The 6,693-nt window shown below is 42.7% G+C and overlaps 1 pseudogene; it reads right to left on the reverse strand.

Annotated features, from left to right (window-relative positions):
* LOC141433731 (uncharacterized) overlaps nucleotides 1–6,044 on the reverse strand; it is a 16,759-nt pseudogene extending 10,715 nt beyond the window's left edge.
* Between the last annotated feature and the right edge of the window lie 649 nt (nucleotides 6,045–6,693).

Raw genomic sequence — 6,693 nt, forward strand, 5'->3', positions numbered from 1 at the left:
CATTGTATATAAACTCCTGGGTCACGACGTGCATCTAGCTAGCATGGCCATGCCGGAACGTGAAAAAAAAAGTGTCATTGACGTAACTCGATGATCTTCGACTCCGTGGCTAATAAAAAAAAAGTACTTTCACCCTAGAGATGAAATAGTTATTTGTGTCACAAGGGAGCAAAATGGTGTATTTACGCGAGGGCGTACATTGAATCCAGAATGTAGTTGAAGGATCTATAATAGAATCTTGAGCGTAGCGAGGGATTCTAAAGTAGAATCCTAAGCGTAATGAGGGATTCAAGTGTTAACGCCCAAGATGAAAATAATTTTTGCTCCCGAGTGGCTCATACAACTTTTCACACCGAGCATTAAGAAATTTTGAAAAATAAAATAATTTTAATAGAATTGAAAAAAACAACCAGCATATGAAAATGGCGTGCCTTACAATTATCAATTCAAAAAATGGCATTTGCAATAAAACCACTTAGAAAGCTTAACAGAAAAGTTGCACTTTGCTCCCGCTCGACAGGGAGAAAATGTTACTTCCACTGAAGGAGATGAACACGCAATTCCACCCGCTATCTACCCATGAAAATTAAACTTTCCGAACAGGAGAGATGAAAATGATTGAGCTCACAAGATGGCCATAATAATGCGACGCATAACATGTGCAGCAGACGGAAATAAGTTTCAAAACCACTCTATAAAAAAAAACTGTGACTACTGACTCTGACTGTGATACCTTATGCGCAGCTTTATGAATGTGAGATTTGAATGGGGCATAATTTAAATGGCTTTATGAAGCGATCACCTGTATGCGTCTTAGTAAGGGACTCTGGAGCTGGCCTGTTCAATACCAATGAGGTGTTTTAAAATTAATGTACAATATTTCAACAGCATTATCAGCAGAATTTTTGATTCAAAATGTCGTCACACCTTTGACACAGTGTGCTTACAATATTGTTCAATCTATGTTAACCACAATTAAAACATTTTTACATACATTTACAGGGGGCTGCGTCAAATTAACCTAACCACCTACTGCAACTGCAATCATCATCATCAGCTGGAAGATGTCCACTGCTGAACAAAGGCCTTCCCATTAGAACGCCACAATGAACGACAACTCGCCACTTGCATCGACCGGTTTCCCGCAACTCTCACGATGTCGTCAGTCCACCTGGTGGGAGGCCTGCCAACGCTGCGTCCACCGGTTCGCGGTCGCCACACGAGGACTTTTCTTCCCCAACGGTTATCTTTGAGCGATGTGGCCCGCCCATTGCCACTTCAATTTGAATATTTTTCCAGCTATGTCGATAACTTTAGTTCTTCGACGAATTTCCGTATTCCGGATTCTATCGCGCAAAGAAACTACAAGCATAGCTCGTTGCGTGACTCTGAGCCTCACTAAAAGGGCAACGGTCAAGGACCTCTCAGCGCCATAAGTCATCACTGGCAACACACACTGGTCGAAGACTCTAGTCCTAGTGCCTTCGGGCACTTACTGCAATATCCCTGATTAATTTTAAAACACCTTTTAATTTAAAAATTTCTGTAATCAAATCAAATCAGGGTATGTAACAAAGTACCTGTAAACGCGGCAGACAGCCTGCGTGTCGTGGCAGGGGTTCCAACTGGCGTCGAACACGATCACGCGGTTGGCTCCGACCAGGTTGATGCCGAGCGAACCGGCGCGCGTCGACACAAGGAACAGGTATATGTGGGGATTCGCGTTGAACTCGTTTATAAGCTTCTCGCGCTCCAAAGCGTGCGTGGAACCGTCCAGACCTGGCGGAGAAAATACACGTTTATCAATATTTCCTTAAATCAAGGGTGAATGGATTTTCGCTAGTGGTTACAAAAATCAATTTATTTCTTCTTCAATTTCTATTTTTTGGCCTGATTTTTGTCCACCTTAATCATTAGTGAAGCATCATGGTCATTATCATTAGTGAAGCTCGAAAGCCTAAGTAGAACAATAATATTCTGATTTTAAATAATACTTACGGTAATAATTAGTGTTTCTCTCCCACAAGCAATTCGTCCCCGGAATGTAATTTCTTTCCAGAAAGTCTTCAATGAGATTCAAAGTGAACAAACTCTGGCTGAAAAGGAGTATTCTGTCACCCATCTTTATGCTCTCATTCAGCAAGTAAAAGAAAAGTTCCATCTTAGAGGAATTCTCTATAATGCCTGGTATATAGTCTTTTAAAAGTTCAGCTGCCCAGTCATAGGTCATCTCCTCAGCTTTCTTTACTAACGCCAATTCTTCTTCTCTGTTTAATTTTTCTTCTTTCTCACTCTCCTCAGATTCCGAATCATCTTTTTCTTTTGGTGCTTTTGAGTCCTTCTTTGTTTTGGACCCTTTTGGCCTGCCACGCGGTCTGGGCTTTTCCGCTTTTTTATTTTCTCTGCTTTTTCCTTTCTGTTTCGTTTTCTTACCACTTTCTTCTTCAGATTCAGATGCATCGCTCCTGATCACATTCGATTTAGCTGGCTTTTTCTTCTTATCCCCTGCTTTGCTCTTGTTATCCTTCGCTAAACTTGAAATTTCTGGTTTTCCCTTTTTGGTATCGTTTTTGACAATCATCTTCGTGTCTAAGTCAGCGATTTTGACTTCACCATCTGATTCAGATTTCTCAGTTTTCTCTTCGGCTTTAAGTTTATCAACTTCCGTCTTAATTGTGTCTAGAGGCCAGGAAGTTAGTGGGCTTCCAGAGCTATTGCTTCCGAGGGGCGGTTTCGTTTCAAGTGCTGGATAATTGGGGAACGGATAGTTGCCGTTTCCATTATTTTCCGCTTGGTTGGGAAAGCCTGGCATGTTCGTTTGGTTGTAATTAAATGCTGGATTTCCGTATGGCACAGCTGGTGCTGCATTCCCAGATCCCGCTGCCTCGGATTTAATTTCGTCTGATAGAAAACCAGCAGTATTGTTAGGTTCGTTTTTGATTTGAGCTTGTCCCTGACTGCCAGGTACATTTGACGGAACGTTATTAGAATAGCCAGGATAGTTCGGTGGATGATTACCGAACTGATTCTGTGGAAAACCAGGGCCGTCGTTCGGTTTAGTTTCATTAGATTGGAAGCCTTGAGCGTCGGTAGGATCTGATTTTATAGCGGCTTGTGCCTCTTCCTTGGGCGTCTGGTTGGGCGGCATATTATTGGGATATGCGGGGAAGTTTGCTCTATTTTCATATTGGTTGTATGGTGCAGGTGGGTTGGTTCCGTACGGAGCGTCGGTGCCTGCATAAGGCGGCGGGTAGGGCTGGTTAGGGTACCCGCCCGGTGGAGCTTGGTTATTCGGATACGGTCCTGTAGGAGCGTTCGGGTTGAAGTCTGGGAAACCTGGCGCGTTCTGATAAGAACCTTGATATGGTGGCCGGGGCTGGCTCCCGTAACTCGTGCCTGGCACTTGATCTTGATTGTTAGCGTAGGGCTGCAGTGAGTTCCCTGAATAGGGGTGTCATTTGAAGGTGGATTATAGTTTGGTGGGTATTGTTGGGGTTATTGAACTCGGATGGAGGATTCCCTCTGTAATCCTGGGGAGGCTGGTTGTTGGGGTACTGAGGATTGTTGTAGTACCCTGAATTGCCGTAATAGTTGCTGTTGCCCCAATAGTTTTGATTGTAGTTTTGGTTGCACTCTGGATTGTTTTGAGGGTACTGGTTGGGGTAGTTACTGTCATAAGGAGGTTGCTGAGGGTAGTAATTCCCGGGGTAATTTTGGTTATAACTCTGGTTCGGCGGGTAGTAGCCAGGCCCTTGGTTCTGGTAATTGTAGGGGGGATACTGTCCACCAGGTTGGTCGGGTCTGTAATTTTGAGGGGTCCATAAGGTCCATTGGGAGGGTAGGGAGCATTGCCATAGGGCATATCAGGCCGCGGCATCATAGAGCCTGTTGATGTGTTTGGAGGAATGGTCGCGGCTGGCTTTTTCGGTGCACCCTGTGAATAAAGTGTTTAGTTACGACTGGAAATATTAAATTAGTATTGTTTGTTTGTCAGCAACTCTAATCGATTACATTACGTACGTAAAAGTTTGAAGAGAGCAAGAGAGAAGCTCGTAGCTTAATGTAAATAAAATTTAAGTTTACGTTTAATTCATTGCATTATTATTTACCCTAGTTTTGGCAGCTCTTCTCGGCTGGTTCTTGCTGTTCCGCGCTCGACCCGCCTTTGTCACTCCTCCTAATTCTTCGAGGTCTAAATCGTCTTCGATTGCAGCATTAACTTCACTCCGCTTCCGCAAAAAGTTGTACAAAACGTCGGGGTGATTCCATATCTGTAAAAAAAGTTATCTTTAGCTTTCCTATTAATTAAAGCTTTTGTTGAACCTAGCAAGATTAGATCAAGTTGCCGCAACAAATTTTGTTCACTATCTCGTCATTTTCAAAACAAAATAGAAGTGGTAAGACGTGCTAGCCAATTTGAAGCATCTCAAAAACCAATAATATACTCAGCGGCACAAAATTTGGCCCACTCTATATACGAAATTACCTATTTTAGCATACATTTGAGGCCCAAATTTTTTGCCGCTCAGTATAGTTGGGATTTTCAAATAAATAAACTGCATAACAGTACTCTTTGAAATTTGATAGAGCTTTTCTTTTACCAAGTCAAACTTGGTAGCGATGTTCATATCGATTTTTCTAATATGGCTTGTTTAAATACTATGTGTTATATGCTCTGCAGACTACAACTCTGCCTGTGCTCGTCTCGCGGCGCCGGTCTCAAGCCCGGATAAAAGATGAGGGTTTAGTGATCGGTGTGCTAAATCAGTTTTCTCAGCCGATTTCCACAAAGAGAGAGAGAGAGAAAGAACTACATACAACTTACCTTGCAGCAAATAGCGAAAGCTTTCAAGGGATTCGGCACGGACGTTGAGCGAACGACTTCATTCATGAACCTGTCGTATAGTTTCCGCTGCAACGGGGTCATGCGCACTAAAAGCACGTATTCTTCCTTTTGCGGTAAAGTTGACTGTAATACTGCATGAGATCGCCTGTAAATGGAAACACAGATTACACCGCAGATCACACTACGTACTGACTCGATCAGTGACGAGGCGCGGTAGTATCCTGATTCCCGCCAGATTGCATAAATGTTTTTACATAACGACAGGGCTGAAAAATATGGCTAAGATTGTGTATGACACTTCCCCCTCCCCCCTTCTTCTATCAGTCATTTCGACTTTCCAGGTTGCTTAACGAAAATATTCAACGGGAACCCGGGAGAAAAAGTCAATGGCGTAGGAAGGTCCTCCTCGGGAGGAGGAGATTTAATAAATAATGTTTTTACCTTTGCACGAAACCGACAAGTAGGGAATGCAACACATGGGCGCGGTATCTCATAAGCCGGATGTCCTGCGGCGTAGAATCGATACACTGGCCGTTCTGTATGGGCCGCTCGAACATGTTGCAGAACTCTGTCTTGCTGCCCAGGTAGTTCGGTCGCACGAAGTCTACCATGCACCAGTATTCCAGCAGGTTGTTTTGGAGGGGATAACCTGTGGAGTAAATGGTTTATAACGGATTTTTCTTACGCTACGGTTAAGTGAACCCTGGTACGCCAAAAGCAAGATATGGCTATCTTGGCACCATTTTCCAGTTTCCAGTGCAAAATAAAATTTGATGCGCTTTTTGAAAAGCGCGGAAGCTATGTAGACAATCTCGCTCGATCTTGATCAAGGGCTAGAGCCGGCGTTGGAATTCATACCCTAATATGGTCAGCATCAAAAGAAGCTGCCTGCGTACTTTTGTACTTTGTCGTTTTACAGCAACGTACTTGCCACCATACAAATTTGGCAAATGTGCTAGTACGACAAAGTAGAAAAGTGATCCGCTACTTTTGATGCTGACTGTACCATTCGTCAAAGTAACGCCTATATAATATAATTCAATAATTATATCAACAGAATCTTACCAGTAAGAACGACTCGACGCTTGGTCCTCATTTGCTTCAAAGCGTATGATATGTTCGAATGAGAGTTTTTGATTCTATGTCCTTCGTCACATATCACCAAATCGGGTCCGGGCCGAACTAGGGCTTCGTACATCTCTGAAAATCAAAGCAAAACCATTAGTGACGTCTCAATCTAAAACAAATTCGGTTTGCAGATCAAGCTTAGTGGCGTGCCAATGGAAAATGCCTACATTCAGCTCAGCAATGAACTGACAGGTCGATGATGATGATGATAGTTTCAATCACAACAATAAACAAAACAAAAGTGCCACAAATTTAGACTACATTTTCTAAAGAAACCATATTTTTTATATACTAGATGAAAACCCGGCTTCGCTCGGGTAAAATGTAGACTCATAATAATATGTTTGAAAAAATGTTTTGCCACTGTAAAGACTGTCGTACTTATCGAAAAATCTGAAGTATATTCCCAGCCTTAGTATTATCACAAACGTACTTTCACAGCTAATCTACGTATCGGTGTATTTCACCAGTAGATAGTTCTGCTAAATCTTATTTGCCCAAATAACTATGATGTCTCTGTCTCATAATCAAATAAATTAAACCTAAAGGGCCCCATATACGGTACGATTCGTCTGTACGATCGATCTGATAAAAATCGACGAATCGTACCGTGTGTGGGGCCCTTAAGGGGAGCTCCTGGTTAGCTCATGAGCAATGTCCCGTTAGATGGCGCTGTTATCAATAGTTCCTTTTTTCAGGTTTTTTTCGTAAATTATGAA

The sequence above is a fragment of the Choristoneura fumiferana genome, chromosome 12 (genome assembly GCF_025370935.1).
Source record: "Choristoneura fumiferana chromosome 12, NRCan_CFum_1, whole genome shotgun sequence".
NCBI classification, from domain to species: Eukaryota; Metazoa; Arthropoda; class Insecta; order Lepidoptera; family Tortricidae; genus Choristoneura; species Choristoneura fumiferana.